The sequence below is a fragment of the Pinus tabuliformis genome, chromosome 2_2 (genome assembly GCF_031772625.1).
Source record: "Pinus tabuliformis cultivar Carrire ecotype Pingquan chromosome 2_2, CPIR1, whole genome shotgun sequence".
In the NCBI taxonomy this organism is placed as follows: domain Eukaryota; kingdom Viridiplantae; phylum Streptophyta; class Pinopsida; order Pinales; family Pinaceae; genus Pinus; species Pinus tabuliformis.
In genome coordinates, this window is record NC_142300.1 from 952,883,612 (window position 1) to 952,904,859 (window position 21,248).

The 21,248-nt window shown below is 36.9% G+C and overlaps 1 pseudogene; it reads left to right on the forward strand.

Annotated features, from left to right (window-relative positions):
• Positions 1-5,446: 5,446 nt before the first annotated feature.
• On the forward strand, positions 5,447-6,654 carry LOC149196365 (F-box protein At2g32560 pseudogene; annotated as a pseudogene).
• Positions 6,655-21,248: the final 14,594 nt, after the last annotated feature.

Here is a 21,248-nt window from a genome sequence, read left to right on the forward strand (position 1 = left end):
CTTAAAATTTCTTTTTAAATAAAATAATTCAAATTTATAATTTAAATATTCAATTAAATAGCATAACATATACTCTTTCCTATGCTATAGACTTAATGCGTTTCTTTTGTAACATATGGTGCAATTGATAGTATTAATATTATTAGATTTAATAACTTTGGATTAATAATTTGAGGAAAGGTTTGTATCTAGATGGATTTAATCCCTTTCTAGGAATGATAGATTTGTGGTTAGATGGATCTAGGCTCGTTTAAAGACTCTATTAATTAATATTTACCACATCTTCAAAATATATATATATATATATATATATATATATATATATATATATATATATATATATATATATATACATAGTTTTTTTTTCTAAGTAAGATTAATCTATTGATATAATACAAAAAGTAGTTACAGAGTGCCCTGGCCGTAAAGGGACCCGGCCTTAATCAGCACACAGCCATGAACATTGTCTGAGACTGCCCCAACAAAGGGGAAACCAGTTTGAAAGAGAAGAAAAAGTCCAAAAAAGACAACAGAATTAACCACAGTTTTCTGAAGAGACTACCCTGTCAAAAAACAATATTACAAAACCACCTAGAAAACAACATTTTGTCTGGACTAGACCGTCAACCCTCAAAAAAACTCTGAGGCCACAAAAGACAAGACATGACTAAACCAAGAACTAAGAGGAGTGCCACCTAGCAGACATAATGCACGCGACAAATTCCTCAGTGGCGGGTTCCTCCACAATTGGACAAGCCCAGTCATCCGAGTTGTCTGATTTGCCATGTCCCCCCGCCTGATGAGCTCCCTCCCTACTATCGGCTTCCACCTGCGGGCCCGCCGTGTCCTCCATGCGGCTTTCCATGGCATGCGTGTCACTTTGAAGGCCCAAGTCATCATGCAAGCTGCCAGTAATGGCCTTCCCATGCCATCTGTTCCGACCACCATTACCACCTTGCTCTTCGTCATTGCCTTTGTTCTGACTTGGACCAGCTCTATGCGTCTCCTCCATGGAAATTGTCATGGGGATGTGTTGCTCTGTCTCTTCTGTGATGGAGATGGAGACGGCGGCAACAATGACCAAGCAATTCAGAGAGCTACGGAACCAGAACTGAATCGTGTGAGAGACCTAGTGCAGAGGCAGATGAAATGGCGCAGTGCGAATAGCCACCTCTTCGCGAACAGAACAGTGGAGACTTGCTCTGCCACGACCACTTTTGGTATTCGGATATTGAGGATTTTCAGCAGAGGAAGCTGGGGAAGCCGAATTACGTCGATGCAGAGATTGGGAGCAAGAGCTGCCACCATGTCTGCTACGCATGCGATGGCGAACCATGGTGGAAATAGGAGCAGAGAAAGAGTCAGGGGAAGCAGAAGGAGAATAGATAGAGGAATTTTGCGCAGAGGTAACAGAATGCTGGAGAACAGGAGCTAAGTTACAAAGATTTGTTTGGGAATGGTGGTAACCATTACCCAAGTCAAGGCAGCTTACAATCCAGTAGCGGCGCCCCGTGTTGGTTCTCTCAGTTGGCTCTTCCGCCTGCGAAGGACAAGCACAGTGAAACAGGGGCAGAATGACTAGAATGTTTTCTGGCACCATGGTTAAACAAGGAATGGCTCTGCCTCGACTGTAGTAGGCATTTAATGCTGCCTGCGAGGTGCCCTGAGGATCATTTACTCTGATCTTGGGATGGTTGCAGAGGGCCATGTGGCCACCCCGTCCGTCGTCGCCCAGTCTCATCACCGTAAACACATTAATGAACACTCGCATCCTGGGACATCTTCAAAATATTTTAAAATAATAGCATTCATAAAATAGAAAATCATTTCTTTGATAAGAATAATACATATTTATGTAAACCACCAAATTCCGAGTCCGAATCTCGTGTGTCAAACCAACAAAGAATGTAAATATTCATAACTCATAAATTTTATATATGTCATTACTTATACACATCAATTAAGAAAGTTTCATATAACGTTTTTTTAATTAATCAATTTAATTAAAATAATGAAAAGAATATAACTATTTTTGAGATAAATCTCAATCTTTTATTTGTGACTATTAAAATATTTTAGAATATTCCAATGAGGTTTCAAATCTCTATCACCCACCTACTTATTATTGATAATTAAATTAAAATTTTCGATGCCTTATTCTAAAATAAAAAAACTCATAAAATCTCCACTTATTCTCTAAAATATGTGAATGGATGGTTGTTGAACTACCCATTACAATAGGTATTCTAAAAAACAAAGTGATTTCTTTTCAAGTTGGGATATCATAAAATAGTAGAATTGGATCTTGTCAAAATATCCCAATTGCCTCCCCTATCACTTAAATTCTCCAATATTACATAATAAAAAATTTATATTAAATCATTTGCATAATTTTGTAAATTTAACCTTAATATAATTAAAAATAAAAAATTGAACTCACTCCAACTCTTCTTATTAAATTCTACAAAACATTCCAAAAATCTCTTACGTCTCTTTAATAAGTAATCCAAAAAAATCCTACCTCCATCCAAGGAATACAAATGGGAAAAAAATTAATACTTACAAATTCAAAAAGGAATTAAATCAATTAAAATATTTTATTTCTATCTCTCTTATAACGTATTAATTAAAACCCCTAAATTGTACAATTAATGATGAGAGGACGTTGAGAGCGATATATGCTTATTGATTCAAGGAGTTAACCTAGTTTAAAACTATATTATAATACATATATTAAATCTTTTAAAAGTATACTAGCAATTGTCCCAAAAGGTACAAATAAAAGGAGGAAACCTATATAGATAGGCAAGCATATATAAAGCTCAGTGGTGACGAAGGCACTAACCACGATGACCAGCGTGTACCAGCGGAAAAGTAAATTACAGTGTTTTACATGGTAATTGAAAAGCGGGGAATTAGATTTGCAAATATTAAAACAAATCACTTACATTGGTGGTTCACACTATAACTAAAACATTAAATAATTGTAAGTTGCTTTTCATAAAATTCATTTAGTATCATTTATATAGATGAACCAAAAAGTAGGTTTGTGCAATTGGATGAGAAAGCGTTCATAGAAGTCTTTTTAAAGAGAGCGAAATAATGGACAAAAATCCCACTCATTTGATTCCAAAATCCCAACAAAAAAACATAACAAAAACATAAGAGATAAACCCAATCAACTCCAAAAATGTGAATTTGCAGTCCTGCATCTCAAAATTGCAAGGCAGACGTTTACTGAAAAAAATACAACTGCTGATATTTACATGAACAGAGTAACAACCACCCTTCACAAATAACTTAATAAGTTAATGGAACATTACTTCATATATACATTAAATTAGTTGACTATATAGTGTATACACAATGAATACTTAAGAAAGCACACTACAGGACTGATTCCCATTCATTGTTTACTCAACAGTATCACAGTATTTCATGTGTTCTCCGTAATTTATGTTATGACCATCAGAAAGAACAGGGAAATGCACAAACTCACTACTGATACACTCCTAGATTGACAACAGTATTAGCAGAACAATAATCAACCAACATATACTGGACAAAACAAAAAAACCAGGAAAGGGAGTGTGGCAAGTACTCAATAAAAGGTGATACAATGATGAATCAGCAAGAGAGTTTACCTCAACTTTCTTAATCACTTGGTTGCAAATATTTAAGAAAAGCACACACTGTTGCTTCGTGTGATAACTACGCTTTTTCTAAATATTAACACCATATTTGTGGTTGCTTGATAACTTTTGCTTGGTGTCCTAATTTTCTCTACCACTAGACAAACACGAGCTTTCTAAATCTTATCACCTGACTAATCAGACCCCTAATAATAACCACCTTCATAGCCCAATAAAATTATCCCAGACAAAAGTAGAACTTTTTAGAAATGATAGATGATTATGCAATACACAAAATGATGAGTAGGAACACTGCCAGATGGGTAACAGTTCAATGCCAATTCAATTAACCTTCATGCAACCAAGGAAAACCAACTCACCTTTGCAGTATTGAATGCCACATTCTTGCAATGGGATATATGCTGACAGACCATGCAGGCAAGTCATATGTCAAATTATGAATGGTGGCAGTTATATCAGATCTAAACATCCGTGTTTGACAGACAAGCAACACATAGACCTAGTTTTCTTTCGTAAACATGTGCATGTAGCATCATCCAAGCAACGCTTTTCAATCATGCAAATTCAGACTCTTTGGTAGTGAGCAATGCCTCATCCTTATAAAATGAACTTCAAACAATATTCCAAGTTGAATGAAATTTTTCTAATGTACACATTTTTGTGTTATGCACCTCTCATGAGGCCAACTTACTAATACAAGCATGACAAATATTGAATATCTCTAGAGAAGGACCTAATGAGAAATCCTCAGGTTTTTTCGCAAGGGAGGGCATTGCTGCTAATCTCAATTGCCACAAAGATCTTCTTTCCAATGTTGTGGCTCTTCTTCCTCATCTCCATTAGCGCCACCGTGCTTTCCAGTACAACAATTGTTAACCAAAATTTATAAGAAAAGGCCATAAATATTAAAAATCTTATACATTCATTTAACCACCATCACATTTATAACAGAAAAAGATGAAAGTTTAAGGATAAGAATTACAGTTACTTACACAGTTCCTCAGTTTTCTGAATAATTGTTCAGGGCGCATTTTTATGTTATTCTCTTTGCAAAATATTGTTTCCTTTGACTCAAGGTGTAGTTTATTTCTTTATTATGGTGGCTGTAATGATGGTTTCTTATCATTTGTAATCTTGAGATTATTGGACATGGTAAATTGATATTGGAATTGGATTTATGTCCATATCTGCAAATTTCTAAGCAATTGAGAGTTTTCGAAAACAAAACAGAGTAATAGCAGTGTGCAACCCATTGTGAGTGTCTGAAGCATCTTCAAAAGCTGAACATCCAAATGATATAAAACTCAAGTTTGTGAATGTGATTTAAGGGTAAAATGCTGACATGTTTTTGTTGTTTAATGTAGAAGGAATCTTGCCATTTGGGCTCTAGAGCCCAACCTGCTCTCTGGTATTGAAAAACACAGATCATTTAACCAACAAAAAGCACAGATTAACATTTACGAATGCGGTCTCCATTGATCTATTAAAATAATACAGTTAAGGAAGCAGCTGATGTAAGTAAACCACGAGGAAAATTGATATCCAGGCAACAAAAACTTTCAGATGGCAACCAATGACACCATTTCATTTACCTTTCAGAAAGATGAACAGGACCTAAACTTATCCACATTATAAGCCAGCAGCTGTAATCTACAGTAAATAATGTCGACTGAAAAAACCTGTCCTCCAAAATGAAAATGATAGCACTTCTAAAATCTGAGTAAAGGCCCAAGAGCCATATGTAGACAATATGAAACTAAAATAACTCAACTCAGAATACTTGGCACTCTAACATGCATCACCAAGCATGTGAAGAGCCCAGAATAAAAGAAATAGTTCCTTATAAAGAAAACACCTCTACTGTGTTTACCAGAAAGAGGAGCTTGGTAAAAATGTCTGCTCCAACGGGTTTGAAGAGAAAATGTATTCAAAAAGTAGACAATGTAGAAGAAGTAAAAGACTTTTCTATTTTAGATCTACCTGAATTGGCACTGGAAGGCATATTAAGCAGGCTTTCACCTGCCAGCCTATGTAACATGGCATGTGTTTGCGGAGATCTAAGGGAGAGGTGTAGGAGCAATCACCTGTGGGAACCTCGTTTGAAAGCAAAATGGGGGAAGGTTATTGGTCCTGCAGCCTACCGTGAATGGCAATGGACTGTTACAATGAGTAATGAGACAGGGGTGTTAGATGGCTGCAAAGTTAACGCCTGGTTGAGGTCCCTATCTTGCATTTGGCAATTTTCGTGGTTGAGATTACGGCCAGAGATTAACAAAGGAGGCAAAAGCGGCCCACCCAGTGATTCAGTGATGGTGTGGTATCTGGCACTTGAAAGTGGTAAATTTTGGTTTCTAGCTCAGGTGTACAATCGCGAGGTAGGTACCAAAATTCTGTAAATAGCCTCTTGGCCTGAGGCAAGGAATTCTGAGGGCTGGGAATGAATGACAAAATGTTGCTGGTTGCTTGCTAAATTATCAAAATATAAGGCCACTGTTTCTAATTATCTTACAAAATTATAAGGTCAATATAGATTTTCTTGTGAAGCTTGGTGCCTTGTACAAGTAGTCACATGCCTTTTTAAACCTTACCAATAATAATGACAAACATAGTTGTATTTTTTGCTAGATTTCATTTAAATTTGCTTGATTTCAATGATTTCTGGAGAAATAGTTGGTTTTAAGGAAAACATGAGACAGGTATTAGAATGATATATGAGTTGGACTAATTCATGATGATTTCATTTTGTGCAGTGTGGACATGTTGGGTTTATGCTATCTTGTTACGACGCAGAGCTTAGTTATGATAGCAAAACCGATACTTTCAAGGCCAGGTATGTTAAATATATCTTTTTGAATTTTTTTCATTATATTTGCACTCTTGGAAATGGCATTTTTCTTAAACCCTGTTAAATCCTGGAAGGATATAACTACAATTTTTATTTATTTTTAATACTAGCAGCTTATAAAATGACATGGCTTGTGTACACCCTCTTCTTTTGCAATACCCATTTCTTCATTTCTTTGGTCAACTTCATTGGTTCCCCATTTTCTTGTGTTTTACTTTTGACTATTTAACATAAAGGATAAGGAACATAACCCCTGGAGACGCTATGTACCTTCTTTCAATATCGGCATTACAGCACGAAAATCTTCAGCTACAGAGAGTCAATTAAGGGCTTTGACTGCATTAGCAAGAGGACCACCATTAACAGCACTTCCACTTTAGTACATACCCAAAATTGCCGCATTAACACTACCCAGAGCTCTAAAATGAGTGGGTGAATGCTTTATCACGGTCCAGAGGAGCAAGCTTGCTGGGTTTTGAAGTTTGAACCTGGGTCAACATTGCAGCAAGCCCTCCAATTTGCCGCTAACCTAAGACGGATGGAACTCACTTTGAAATTTTGTTCTTGATTGTTAGTTCTAGTTGACTTCTCAGGATATTGCCAGCAGGGAGTATTTGCATGAATGCATCAAAATTTAAGGGTTTCCTTTTGCAGGTATCCACCACATGGTCATCGAAAAATTGTTGTTGAGGAAGGAGTACAGTGGGACAGGCTCCTGCATCTGCCAAACACAACATGAATAGGGTGTTTAAGTGGCAGTTTGGATAATCACACAAATGATGAGACTAACAGAATCTCATTTGTGAGGGTTTGTCCACCAGTGTGAACCCCAGAAGCAGAGCAAATTTTGGTGCACATCCAAAAAGGCTACTTCTGAAGAACTTGACTCAAAGAAATTAAGAATGTCAAATATTTCATGGGTACAAGTATTGTGCGCTCCCAAAAATGTAGGGAATCGCAAGAAATTGCCCGACAGATCATTTGGAGCCAGTTACGATTCCAGAAAAGGGAAACGAAAATGTAATAAGAAATGGATACAGAGGGTTTTGAGGTTGCTAAATGTAGGGATTCGCAAGAAATTGCCCGACAGATCATTTGGAGCCAGTTACGATTCCAGAAAAGGGAAACGAAAATGTAATAAGAAATGGATACAGAGGGTTTTGAGGTTGCTAAATGTGAAGCCCACTCCCCATGATTACTAATGTTCTAATGTGGTGTCAAGATGAGAATGAGCACGAAAACAAGAATGGAACAAGAAATAGGTCTCTGGCCACGTTTCCAGTAACATAGATTATTACTCCGGCTTGAGCGAGAAAAACCATAAGCAGAAAGACCGCAACGATTTAAAATTCGCCAGTGACCAATGTAGACCTCCCAAGTGAAGGTAAGAATGTGGGTGCCTAACGGGCATGGAGTTATGTAAGCCCAAAATCAAATAATTATTTACCCGCGAGCGAAGAATAAGACACCTAGCAGATTTTAGATCTGAGGCTTGCCATAAGTGGAGATGAAAGATCTACCTAAAATATGAAATGTGATATAACACCTGCAAACCTTAACCGCAAAACAAACACAAACTAACAACGAACGAGAACTGGCCTTAGAAAACCCACATACCTTCTTCTGCGATCTTTGCCTTCAACACCCTTTGCCTTCAACACCTCCATGTCTTTACCACTAAACTGAACCCTCTCGATTCTTTCTCGAGCCCAAGCGTTGGCCTTCTGCTTTTCCTCCTCCGTTAGTTCACATCTCGGATTAGAACCTATTTTCGCATTCTTCCCCCGCGCCTTCTTCTGTTTAACCTCAGAGGTTGGAGCCTTACAGGACTCGACCCCATTCGTAATATCACCGAGAGCAGTTCGAGGTGCAACCCCTGCGCGCCCATTCTTAGCAGAAGAAAATGTCCCACCGAATGCCCCCTTAGTATGATTCTCCGTCTTGCGAGGGGCGATAGGGCTCACCAGTCCAGAACTTCGAGGTTTCGGCTTGTTCGTGATGTAGGCTCAGTCAGTGAGGCGGCATCCATGAATACTTCCACCCCTGAGGTAGATATGCAGGTAATGGTGTCGTAAAAACCGCTAAGTCGTTTCCTGAACGGGAAAAAATGCCCACTCCGCCAGGTGTCAGATGAGAATAAAGCCTGAACAAAGACAAAGCTAATTGTCAGTTCGCCAGGTGTCAGTGTCAGAATGAGAAGGACGACGAAAGGTCCCTTTCAAAGGAAGGCTTATCGGCCTAATAATTAACATATATATGAACCGGAATCTATGTTAAGTATTTTTCTTATTTTCATATATGTATACTTGATAAATAAATTAAAATATTATATTTATTTATTAAATAAATGTAATTGCATAATTTCTAATTCTTTAAAATATATAGTTTAATTTAATTTAACTTAATAATTATGATAATTTAACTTAATAATTATGAAAAAAATTTAACAAATAAATAGTATGCAACATGGATCTAATTTTATTTTTATTTTTTATTATTTTATGTATAACACCACATTTGTTTTTCAAATATTTTTTACAATATTATATGGACCTTTTTTTTTTTTTTATAACACCAATTTTTTTTTTCAAATATCTTTTACAATATTACACTAAAATTGACATAATTAAAACTCAAAACAGTTATCATTTACATAAATATGATAATTTTATATTTTAATATTATATGCTTAATTAACTATAAATTTAAATTATATTCTATTACTAATAAATATTTTCTAATGCAATTATTTATATAAATTTATTATAAAAACATTATTAAAAAAATTATTCATTATATTTTAAAAATAATATTAATAAAAATTAAATATAACTAAACTCAAATCCAAAATTTTATTAATATATCAATTTAAGACCCCTATAATTTAGGTTAAAAGACAATAAACTTGCAATAAAATACATTATTTATATTAAAACATAAAACAGGTATATTAAATTTTGAAAACCTGAATTTTATAATTTAAATTTCCTAAAAAATTTACCATTATTAAAATCTTACCAAATTTTACATTATTTTTAAAACAAATTTGAAACATCGTTATACTAATCCTACTACTTGGCGATTCAATTATAACAAAATGGAAAAATAATATTCTATGCACCGGGGATAATAATAATGAAATGCATAAAAAAATTTGAGATAATCTGTCGAGATAAAAGTGATAACATTACTTCATGCACTTGTGGCTGTGGAAGGATCAATCGTAAAGATAAAAGTGATAACATTACTTCATGCACTTGTGGCTGTGGAAGGATCAATCTAACGTTGAGTTCGACACTGTACTATAGGTTTTGTGTGAATATGTTTTTACTTTCGTTTATACAATCCACAAAATAAATTAGAAATTTTGGTAAGATTATAAAAAAAAATTGAAAATTTAGATTATAGTTGTTAAATTTCAAGATTTTAGATGTCTAGGTTTTTTTTATAGTGTGAAATCCATTTTGTCCATCATAAAAATTATTTAAAAACTCTAGCTATCTGATTTTTTGAAATTTGTTTTCCCAAATTTAACAAAAAAAAAAAAACTGTCGTCAAGACTATTTTGTTACTTGGGTAGACAACGCCTCTATTTTGAAATAGAAAACATAATAGGTCATTTGTTTTGTGATTCGTATTTTTTTTAAAGATAATTTTTCAAAATTATGATTGGGTTGATTCAACCTTTTAAATATTTTAATTTTTTATTCATCTAACACATTTTTAATGCTAAAAAAATATATAGCTTTAAGTTTTATTGATTGAAATAACTAATACGTAAAATTAATGTCCTTAAATAATTTATTATCATAATTAAATATTAAATCAGTGTAGTTAATAAATAAAATTTTCCTTTTACTTAAACTTTTAAGAAGTAAAAAAGCTATTTTTACTTATTAATTCCTGTTTCAATTTTAAAATCAAAATCTTTTAATTTTATTTTTTTAATGTTGATAAATTTAATATTACATCAATATATCTAAATCTAATAAAATAAAATAAAATGAATTCACATATCACTTTATTTTATTTAATAAATTAAAATAAAATAAAATTTATTTAATTAATATATATATTATTATACACTAGTTAATCTACATAAGAGAACTTGATCGTTTTAATTATTTCAAAAAAAAACTAGTTTTAAATTAATTAATATAACTTAATTTGACCGATTTAAATAAAGTTTTATAAAAAACTTATTTTTAACCAAAATTTCAAATAAATAATTAAAGAAAACTTATCTTCGTCTTTTTATATTTCTAAATTATAAAATGGTAAATTTTATAATTTTATGACATATATAGAAAACAAAGAGTATTCCAAGATGAATTCAAAAGTCATTATATATATATATATAGGCAGAGTATTCCAAGTTGAATTCAAAAGTTATTATTTATAAATCATTTTTGAAAAAATTTGTCTATCCAGATCATAAATTTATTTCAATTATAGATTTTAAAAAACTCATAATACTGGAGTATTTGAATTTTTTTTATAGTGATAATAGATTCATCATTATGAAGAACTTTTAAAAAATCTAAAACAGGGAGACATTCGAATTTCGTATGCTATTCAGAATTCAGCACATTCAATGGTTTTCAAGATTTGAGTATGGGCAAGACTGTGGCATTTTCATTTGATTGTGCCTTAATGAATTTGTATAGTTCATGGAAAACGGAGCCGAGCTGAGCCGAGTTGAGGAGCGACACAGATTTGCATGCGTATGAGCAGATGGGTAGACGAGCAATGTCGAGGAGCAACACTTGTTGCAGGCATATGAGCAAGCGGGTAGAGGACCCTGCAATATCTTGAAGGAAGGTGACAGATGTTGTCTCGCCCTAGCATTTAGATCCACATATCATTCACTTGTCTCACATTTGTCACTCATGTCCTGGTCATGTTACTTCTTGAACGACTGGCATCTGTCCCACATGCAATCCTTCATGAATCTGGTCTTATCGATCCCAACATTCTCCTTTTGGTTTTCTATAAATTGTAGGTTCCTCATATGGGATGGTCTTTTGGCCAAGTTTTTGACCTCCAGATGAGAAAGTCATCCTAGCTTAGTGTCTCTTAATCCATTTTCTCCATATTCTCTCTCGCTCTGTTATCTTTTTCCATTGCACCTGCAACAGATACTATCTACAATTATTAACTTGGGTTGTTTTCATTCTGGGCTATTGTGATTTGGAGTGGCATGTTGTTGATGACTAAGGGTGTTTCTTCTCTCTCGAGGAGGCTCGGCTCCTGAAGTACAACTCCACAAAGGAGGTAAGAAGATTTCCTGGTCTTTCAAATGACTTTCATCTCTGTTAAAATAACTATTTTGATAAAGATGAATAAGATTTCATGTTTAATCTCATGGCCATATTCTTAGAACAGATGTCTCTGATATAGTGTATGTCAATCCAATTGAAATTACATGTTTTCTTAGTTTTACTTGTATGAATATAAGAGAACAGGTTTATATCTATCTTGCTCTATTTCTAGAAAAAAGTTGATTTTGATGTGGGATCTGGAAAATGTCATCCTTCTGTTTCTATGGATTCCTGGAAGGTTTTATAGCTTTCCTTTGAAACCTTCCCAGTAAATTTACTACCAGACCATCTGATATCTGCATCATCTCTAAACCATGCGTTGATTTTAGATTTAGAGTGGGATACTGGTGGTGCATTTGCAAGGGGTGTATATGTTGCTGTCTGAACATCCCTAGTCTCTCATAATTTTTATAGTTATTTTCTTCTTTATGTGTATATTTGGCACTTTCAGAGCCTCTTGCCCTCTCTCTTTTGTCACTGGTTTTTCCGAGTTGGAAAACCTCGGCTTCTCGGCTGTCCTCTTTTTCTAGGACTGGTTTTTTCAAAAAGTTTGGTCCCTGGATTTCGGGTTCAACGGGGAATGTTCTGAAGATGGGACCTGTCAAACTCTTAGTCATTTGTAGCCGCCGTTAAATCTATTATCCATCTTATTGTCTTATCTTCCTGTTGTTGGCGTCATTAATCTTTTATTGTCTGTCGAGACTTGTCCTTTTCATCCTGGACTTTTCCCGGAAAGTGCGAATTTTAAATTCTCGAGGCTTCGCTTGTCAGACTTCACCCTACGTGATCTTTCTTAACCCTTTCTTGGCAGTAACATTCCTCAAAGAATGTTCAAATTTTGTCAGTTTCTATTTATGATTAAATTAGGGGAAATCTGCATTGGATTTATTGCTATTTTATCTGAGTCTGGGCGCGGGTCGTATACCATTTTCCTATTTGGTCTAGATGGACCCTTTATCGGTTGCATCGGCCACGTCTGCAATGATTCGTGCCACTATTCTAGCCGAGGCGTGCCACGGGACTCCCATCCCTTCTTCTGATTGGAAGTCCACGCTGGCTGAGGATTTATCCCACCCCTCTCGGTCGAACTGTGGGACTAGTGTTGGCGATCAGCTGGATAGGAAGAATGAGCGAGAACTTGACCATCACGTTCTCGCGCAACAGGAATTTAAATGTGACGACCCATCCATGAGACGTAAAATCAATCATCGTCCTGTTAAAACTATCTTGCCTCCTTCCACTATAAACCTTGACAGTTTCTTCCTTTCCGACCGCATAGCTAGTCTACAAGACAGGGCTTTGATTGGTCGATGGCATTTTCCTGAAATGGATGATTGTTAGAGTCAAAAATGGCTGGGCCTCCAGTGGAAACCTTTATTAGGTTATGTTCCTCAAATTGCAAAACTCATGAAATATTGGTACAACTTTCACTTCATGAGTGCGGAATATCTGGAAATCATCAACAAAAATCCATGGGTACATGGAAAAAGTTTCCTTGCACTTCACAATTGGTATATTGGCTTCAATCCTTTGCAGAACACCCCCTCCAACAACCTGATATGGGTCAAGCTTCCTAGGCTTCCTATTTAACTTTGGTCTAAGGAAACTCTTACTGAGATTGGTAATGCTATAGGGAAATGTGTTTATGTGGACCCAAAATGACTCGGGGAGAAAGATAAACGTGTGGCATGGATTCTTATCGAAAAAGCATACAGAGGTGGTTTTCCTGATTACATAGAATTATCATGCGGTAATTTATGCATTAATCAGAGACTTGATTTTTGGGGGGTCCCTTTCAGATGTTTGGCCTGCCATCGAACTGGACATTTAATCAAAAATTTCCCTCATCATCATCGACATAATATTCATGGTAGGCGGAATCAGGAGAAATCAAAATCTTCATTCTATGATCGAAAGATGGGGTCTCCTTTCATAGGGATGTCTCATTTATCCTCCCCTTGTGGTTTTTCTCCTGCAGCTTCGAGCAGTCTTCCCATTGAGACTGCTCAAGTTGAAAAAGTTCCCCGTAATCCATCTCCCCTATTAAACGATGATAATAAGGTTTTCCCCTCTAATATGAATTCTATGCCCCATAGCAATTTACCCAATAATTCAAGAAGATCAACTTCCCCTATTTGTCAGAAGGTTTATAACTATCTATGCATTCATCCCCCCAAGCCTCCTTCTGATAGAGAAATTCTTCCCCCAAATCCCATCCCCCATCCCTTACATGATCTTCCTTCGGCCTCCCATGTTACATATATTATGTCTTCCTCCCCTTCCCCTAATCATAAATCTGATAAAGGGAAAGAGCCATGTGTATACATCACCCCCCTTAATTCCCCTGTATCATCCCCTATCAATTCAGTGGGCAGTGACCTTGATTACCTTCTGAGTGAAAAATATCTTGAACTTCGTCCGCTTACGATTCACAAACCTGGGAAGTCGAATTCTCCTCATATCAGTCCAAACTTAGCAAAGAATATTACTGTGCGAAGGAAAAATAAAAGGGGAAGCGGGCATTTCAGGGGTAGGATGGACTTAACTGGCAGTGTGATCCGTGAGCTTTCCCTTACTGATGTTCCTATCATTGACATTTCTGAAAACAAGCCTCTTAGAGCTAGCATGCCCGACATTGGCCCATCATGACTTGCATTCTATCCATGAATATCAGGGGTCTTGGGGCAGACCATAAATTCCTGGCCCTTAAAAACCTTTTTAACTCGGCCCATCCTAAAATTATCTTTATTCAAGAGACGATGCATAGTTCCACTGACTCTATTGCCTATTTCAGAAGAATGTATCCTTCATGGCACATTGTTGCTTCAGAGGCAAAAGGTCTGTTTGGGGGTTTGGCGGTCCTATGGGACCCGCACTGGATTAAAGCCAGGGCATTCAAATGTTTTGTTGGAATCTTCATCTCTGCTCTTTTCCGGGGATATTCCGACCCCATTAACATATTGAATATTTATGGCCCATGCAACGATAGGCTTCCCTTTTGGGAAAACTTATTGTCATCCGAATTATTTGACATAGATTCCTTGATGATTGCGGGGGACATGAATATTACTTTAAATTCTAAAGAAGCATGGGGAAATGGAAGGAGAAAAGACACGCTTGCTGAACGTATAAAAAATGAGATGATGTGCCGGAACCTTATTGATATATGCCCATCCCGGATGCAACCTACATGGGACAATGGTAGAATATACAGGGCCTACATAGCTAAAAGATTAGATCGTTTTATATTGCATATTGGCATCATTGATCGTCTTGGTATGCCAAAGTCTTTCATTGAAAATTGCTTTATATCAGATGACAGGCCAATATCTCTTAGATGGAAGGAGCAGGGTATTAGGAAAGGATATCCTTTCAAGTTTAACAGAACCTGGGTAGAGGATCCTGATTTTAATGAGCTCATAAATAGATCCTGGAAGGTTTTCCCTCCTCTTGACCATTCATCTTCTACTATGTCTTTCATTTGATAAACTATCTTCTATCAGAAAGATTGTCAAGGAATGGCAATATAGGAAAAGACTAGAACATAGGAAAGAACTTCGGAATATTCAAAAGGAACTAGACAGGATATCTGGCGTTTTTGCTGCACATTCGCTTCCTCTTCAATTGTGATGTTATATTAAAGATCTGGAGAGGAAAAAACAGAAGATTCTGGATTTGGAAGAAGCCTCGTGGAGGCTGAAAAGCCGTGCCATTTGGCTTAAAGAAGGAGATAGGAACTCGAAATTTTTTCACAGATTTGCAAATTCTAGACGTGAAAAAAACTCTATTTGGAAGATAAATGATGGGGAGGGGGGCTTTCTTCACTCGCAGCAAGACATCTCTAATGAGGCGGTCAAATATTTTGAAAATCAATATAGAAGAACCGGAGATGGTAGGATTGAGGACATTAACTGGGGGATTGTCTTGTATCCTCAAATGTTTGATGCAGTCCAAAATGAATCCCTTTTCCAACAACTAACAAAAGAGGAACTGTTGGGGGTCATGAAATCCTTTGAGAAAGACAAGAGTCCTGGCCTGGATGGGTGGATGATTGAATTTTTTATTCATTTCTTTGACCTCATTAAAACAGACTTGTTGGGGATGGTCGAGGAATCTCGAATAACAGGTAATATTCATCAGCTCATATCTTCTACTCTTATTGCTCTCATCCCGAAAAATCCAGATGCATCCTCTTTCCAGGAATTCAGACCTAGATCTCTATGCAATATTTCTTTTAAAATTATTTCAAAAATCATTGCTGGGAGAATTAAGGACACCCTCTCTAGATTCTTATCCAAGGACCAACATGGGTTTCTTAAAGGTAGGAATATTCTGGATGTTGTTGCAAATACACAGGAAGGTTTATTCTCCATGCATAGAAATAAAAGTGAAGCTGTGATCCTAAAGATTGATCTTAGAAAGGCATATGATTGCCTTGACTGGGGCTTCATGAGATGTCTCCTTGCAAACATTGGTCTAAATTCCAATATGATTAGCTGGATCATGGCATGCGTGGATAATGTTAATTACGTTGTCATGATTAATGGTTTGCCATCCTCTTATTTTTCGGCTGCAAGAGGACTTCGCCAGGGATGTTCATTATCTCCATTATTATTCATATTGGCCATGGATGCATTAAGTCTCCACATCAACAAGGCAGTCTTGGAAGATAGATGTCGGCCTCTAAAGATATGCAAACTTTATATCCCATAATTTATTTGTGGATGACATCCTTATTTTTGGCATGCTATGCAAACTTACTTGGACATGTCTCCATGACATATTGTTTCGGTTTCAAAGAGCTACAGGTTTGCATATTAATGAATCCAAATCATCCTTTTATCATAATGATGATAACATGGACCTTATTGAATTTTTAACATCTCTATATGGGATTGAAGCGAGATCCATCAAAGATGGGGTGAAATATTTTGGGTTCCAATTAAAAGCTAAGGGATATTCAAAATCGGATTGGCTCTGGATTCTGGACAGATACTGTAAAAGGATTTCTAGGTGGGAATATAAATGTCTCTCCATGGTGGGTAGAGTTGTGCTAACTCAATCGGTGTTGGTTCAATTAGCAGTGTATTGGGCTCATCTATTCTACATCCCTGTGAGCATCATCCATATGATGAACAGGCTTACTGCAAATTTTATTTGGGGTGGTCAATCGGAGAAAATGAAATATCATTTAACTAAATTATCTGATATCTCCTTTCCAAAGAAGTTAGGAGGCTGGGGCATTCTCGACCTGAGGACTTTTGGAAAGGCATTAATTTACAAGTCTCTTTGGATGGGCATTTTTGGAGATGGGCCATAGAGCATGACTATAAAGAAAAAATACATGGCAAACAAAGATATTTCATACTGGTTCAGAATGGGAAAGATCGGGGTTGGTTATGGTTCTGCAATTTGGATGAGTTTTCGTAAAGTTGAAACTCTTTTCTTAAAAAAATTGGTTTGGAGCTTACAAAATGGGAATAAGATCCTTATGGGCACTGATCCGATCATGGGAGATGGAGATTTCATTGATATATCTGAGTCTTATAAACTTCTTTCATAGAAAGGGTTTCTTTACTTGGAACAAGCTTATTGTAGCATTGCAGGGCCCTATTCCTATTTGGAAGGATTCCACTTGTATGGGTATGTCCGGTGATCTGGCGCGTCAGTGGGAGCAGGTTATGGGATGTTTGAGAAACTGTGGTTTCTACCGCATATTGGATGATGATGTCCTCATTTGGAAAGGCAAATGTGGTATGGAGCTTGTAAGTGTTAAGGAGATATATACAAACCTTATCAGTATTAAATGTGACCAAACACATCTCATTTTTCCAGTGATCTATTGGAAGACTGGTTGTCCTAAAAAATCCATCATATTCTCATGGTTGGTATTCCATAACAAAAATTTGACATGGGATAATTTACAGAAGAGAAGCTGGAATGGTTTTGGATATTATTATGCATGTAAATCTGCTGTAGAAAACAATTTTCACATGTTTTTCCAATGTCATTTATCTCAACAACTCTAGTGTCGCCTTGCTGCTCATTTTGGATTTCCCTATATTTCTCATTCTTCTATAATAGAGGCTTTTCTTTGGTGGAGCAGTCAAAAAGCTACATGGAGGCCTGTCATCATTCTTGTCATCTGGTTTATATGGAAGTGGAGGAATCATATCATTTTTCAGGACCGAAAGGAACCATTCATGGTAGTGTTCGATATCATAATATCCTCAATGGCCTATATCCAAGCAAGTCCTACACAGAGTAATAAGTCAAATCATGCAGATCTTTATCCAGAACTTACGGTTTGTCCAAGGGTGTATTTTGACGGAGCAGCTCAAAATGATATCTGCGGATGTGGCGTTTATATCTTTATGGAGGATAATATGCAATATCAAATTTGCTGGAACGGAGGAAGGGGCTCCAATATAAAAGCAGAGGCTATGGCTCTGGCTGGCCTGATTTAAATTTGTTAGTTTCTAAATATACAAACTCTTCAGATCTATGGAGATTCCAAAGTCATTATTGACCATGTCACTGAGAAACACCATATCAAAAAATAGCATCTTGACTGTTGGATGAATAGAATCATGGATATGTGGAGGAAGATGGAGGGCTATTCTATTCGTCATATTTATAGATCTCAAAATGTTCTGGCAGATATATTATCTAAGAAGGGTCTACTTGCTCAACCGGGCATCTGGAATATGGAGGTAATATTTGAAACAAAAAGTTTTCCTATTCAGGAATTCTCTCTCCCTGGTACATAGCATATTTTCATTCAAAAGCCCAGGCATGTCTTTCCTATTTTCTATACTTTTGTATTTTTGTATGTGCCACTGTTTTGTCCTATAGGTGGATAACCGCTCCTATATTTTCTGGAATTTTGATGATGTTGCATATTCTCCTCCATCATCCTATTGTTGTGTTGTATCTCCATATAATGTATTATGTTGAAGAGAATTCTATAGCGGAGGCACGACAGCTGAGCGGAGTGCAGGGACATGTGGCAGTAGGCGAAGGTAACAGCCAACCAGGAAGCAGGAAGGTGGGAACAACGAACTGTTAACCAACGCATGCTGAGTGACAAAGGCCTTTGCACAACAGAGACCTATGGCAGAAGATACAAGCAGCCAATGCATGATGATTGCTGCATGTTAATAAGCAGGTCACGTAAGGAAGGACCAGGTCGACATCTGGCGATGGGAACGCTTGACAGCCCTAGTTAAATTCTTAGGAAGGCAGGAGGTTCCGGTTTAGTTCTCTGCAGTCTCTGAGTGACACTAATGATTAGCTGATAGTATCATTGAAAGGAAGCGTTTTCAGAGCTTAGAAAGGTCATAGTCATCTCCAACTCTGCTTTCTTCTCAGGAAAGCTTATCCTTAGGATCATGGTCTAATATAATGGGTTACAAGTGGTGCTGAGCTTCCTGGTATCGGTTTTATGAGGGAGAGCTTTTTTGGTCAAGGCCGTTTTGTGGAATGATGGAGGATTGTTATGTTGTATCTCATTTTGGTGCGGAATGGGCGATGATTTCCTCGGATATGGCTCGAGTTGGCTACTTCCTGCACTCTATGCTCAGCTTGCTGGCGGCGCCAGGTCAGTTCATCTAATCTGTGAGTTTCTCTCTATTCTTTTTCTTCTGCTAATTTTCAAAAAGAGGTAGTATAAGAACAATGAGAAGTAGTAGATGCTTTCGTTTGGAACAAAGAATTATGGAACTGGTAATCTGGTTGTAGATGAGTAGGAGTTTTTTAGAATGGAATGGGAGTAGAGTGGTTGTTCCCTTTTGTCTAAACGACCTCAAGAAAACCATAATAATCCTCAACCTTATGGATCTGAGACGGTCATGGGCATCGTTTCCTAAACCTCAAAAATTCTTTGTTATCTCCAAGCCATGCTCGGGCTTTCGATTTAGGATTTGTCAATGGTGGTGTGTTTGCAAAATAATGTGCTGTTGTGTTGTATGCGCAGAGGAATCATCTTGATCAAAGCCCATCCTCTGCTATTCGGACCTCATCTCCTTCCTTGAATTTTTAGAAGTTCTCCGGGCCGGGTTTTTTTTTTTTCGGGATGCTGACTCCCGCTCTCATAAGTACAAAGAATTAAATCATGCTCTGTCTAGAAATTTGGGGTGAGGAAAGCTTTGTACTTCCCCTGGAGTCTCGAAACTACTAAAGTGCTTGATTTGAATTTGGGATATTACATCTAGCCATCATTCTCCATTTTCTATTTATGACTGTCAGCATCTAGGTAATGGCATTGTCCTCTCCCGTTATAGAAACTTTGACTGAAGGATAAGTATTTAATTCCTCAAAGATCCTATTTAGGGGCGACTCAATCCCTAGACAGTCCGGACTTGTACTTTAGCTTGAATTCAAAATTCTAAGATCTCTTCCTCTGGGTATTATTCAATTCCCTCTGTCAGTCCTCCCTGGATCATATCTTCGCAGGACCTGTTGTAATCCTCTTGGGTTCAGAAGTCGCTGGAGAATTAAATAATGACTAACACTTCTGATCTCGAGGCGATGATTCCAGCAGCGATTCAAGCAGAGTCGGTTCAAAAATCTGCCAGAGGGGTTTCCGAGTGGCAATCCATGCTGGAGGAGATGCTTATTCATCCCTCGGTCCCACGAAATGAGAAAAGTGACCTGTCAAAGGAAAAATGTGTTATTTCAAATAGAAAACGTGGAATGGACATAACACAGAAGCCATGAAAAGAAGTCCAAAACAAAGGAAATAACAAACCAGTCAAAACTATCCCTCCTCCTCATGCCATTAGCATTAACAGTGGCCACCTGTCAGAACGCATTGAGAGTCTGCAATCTAAAGCTTTAGTTGGGAGATGGCACTTCCCGGAATTAGACGATGCGGGAATGAGGCGCTGGCTGGAGCAGCAATGGAAGCCCTTAATTGGATATGTGCCGATCATCTCCAGGTTATTAAAAGAGTGGTATTGCTTCCACTTTCTAAACTCTGTAGATCTGGAAACCATCCAAAAACATCAATGGGTTTATAAAAGAAGTTTCTTAGCCTTACACAGGTGGTACATGGGCTATAACCCATTGAATAACATTCCATCTAATAACTTAATCTGGGTCAAGCTACCCGGCTTACCATTTGATCAGTGGTCAAAGGAAACACTAGCTGAAATTGGAAATGATATTGGAAGGTGCGTATATGTGGATCCTTGGGTGTTAGGGGAAAAAGACAAAAGGGTAGCCTGGATTTTGATAGATAAACCTTTCAGAGGGGGCTTTCCGGCTCACATAGACATTCAATGGAGGGACTTAAAAATTAGGCAAAGGCTCCACTTCTGGGGGATTCCCTTTAGATGCTCAGGTTGCCATCACACTGGGCATCTAATCAAGAACTGTCCAAGACGCTTACCAATTAATCGCAGACAGCTCGGTCATCATAGATATCCC